This window comes from Protobothrops mucrosquamatus, unplaced genomic scaffold (genome assembly GCF_001527695.2).
Source record: "Protobothrops mucrosquamatus isolate PMUCROS unplaced genomic scaffold, P.Mucros_1.0 scaffold2341, whole genome shotgun sequence".
Classification (NCBI taxonomy): domain Eukaryota; kingdom Metazoa; phylum Chordata; class Lepidosauria; order Squamata; family Viperidae; genus Protobothrops; species Protobothrops mucrosquamatus.
The window spans coordinates 10,219-11,816 of record NW_015388422.1 but is presented as its reverse complement, the minus strand read 5'-3'; the positions used below and the strand labels follow the sequence as shown (position 1 = coordinate 11,816).

Here is a 1,598-nt window from a genome sequence, read left to right as displayed (position 1 = left end):
AGCAAGCGGGACTGGCCTAGGGGATTTTATAGGGGTTTTAATTACTTTTAAATTTGACATTCTCAAATATTTCATTTTAATCAAATTTTAACTAGGTGTAATATGTTAGCTTTTTATCATTTGTCAGCCGCCCTGAGTCCGAAAGGAGAAGGGCGGGATATAAATACAATAAATAAATAAATAAATAAATAAATAAATACCCTGAAGAAAACTGCTTTAGAAAAATGAAACCTGTTTCTATTGATCAACAGAGATAAGACATATTTGGAGGGGGGGGGGAGAGAGATGGAAAGGAACAGAATAATTCTCCTTATTCCATGTGTCTTAATTCTCATAGAGTATCTCTTCCTAATCAGTTGTCCTAAAGGGGCTTTTTCCAAAAGGCAATTGGACTTTTGAGTTTTTTCTCTGAAAATATTTCACGTCTCATCCAAGAAGTTTCTTCTAATTTCAGTTCTAACTCCCTAATCCAGTGGCTCTCAACCTTTTTAATGCCGCGACCCCCAACCGGTCGTAAGTCGAGGACTAAACCGGTCATAAGTCGAGGACTAAACCGGTCATAAGTCGAGGACTAAACCGGTTGTAAGTCGAGGACTACCCAACCGGTCATAAGTCGAGGACTTTCCCTGCCCGGGAGCGCCGCGCATGTGTGGTTCCGCCCCCTGCGCCGGCCGAGGCGTAGCTGGCAAGCGGCAGAGACGGAGCAGGCCGACCACCAGATGGCCCAGCTCAAGGGAGGTAAGGCACCCGCCGGAAAAGGGGGAAAAAATGACGGACAGCCTTGCTTGGCAACTCCCGTGAAATGGTCTATCGACCCCAAATGGGGTCCCGACCCATAGGTTGAGAACCGTTGCCCTAATCAGTTATTTCCATATAAATACAGACTAGCATGATCACTGTGCATAAAAGTACCTCAAGTCAAAGGTGAAAAACACAAAGGGACGTTTTACCATGCATGGTGGATTTGTGAAAAAGCCATGAAATTCTGGATACAAATATATATAATTATACAAAGAATGTTAAAGATTACCATTGCAAAGAAATCAGATTTTTTTTAAAATTTGGAGTAATGAATATTTAATTAGAAAATACTCATGGAAGATTAATTTTGTATATGGTAATGGCAGCAAGATTATTATATGCACAAAGATGGAAGAGATGTACTTTGTCCATCCTAGTTTATGGAACTCCTCCTCCCCCCCCCCCCACTCTCAAGCCCAGAGATATGAATAGTCCCAATTTTGTCTGTTATTATGTAAGACAGATGAGGAAATTAAAAGGCCCTCTGGCCCCTAATAATGTTGAATCACAACAGTCATCTATGTTTAATTTTGGGGTTTGCTATACACTAACTAGAATCTTCTGGGATTGGACTGACTATCATTATTGAAATAAAAGGGAGGAAAATAGAATCCTACGTTGCCAGCTAAGATATATCACTCTCTCCAAAATTCTTCTAAAATGTTCCTACCTCAAACCTACACAAGAAATCAGTTCCCCGCCTCTCACTTGTAACCTCTGATAGTATTTTTAGAATGAGATAAAAGCAAGAACAAGAGATGTAATTACTTTAATACAAGAAAGCTATTTCATGAAGC

The 1,598-nt window shown here is 40.2% G+C and overlaps 1 protein-coding gene across 1 annotated transcript in view; it reads right to left on the bottom strand.

The window, feature by feature from the left end:
• Window positions 1–1,598, bottom strand: part of LOC107295441 (guanine nucleotide-binding protein G(i) subunit alpha-2) — a 33,773-nt gene that overhangs the window by 27,107 nt on the left and 5,068 nt on the right. The window lies entirely within an intron of this gene.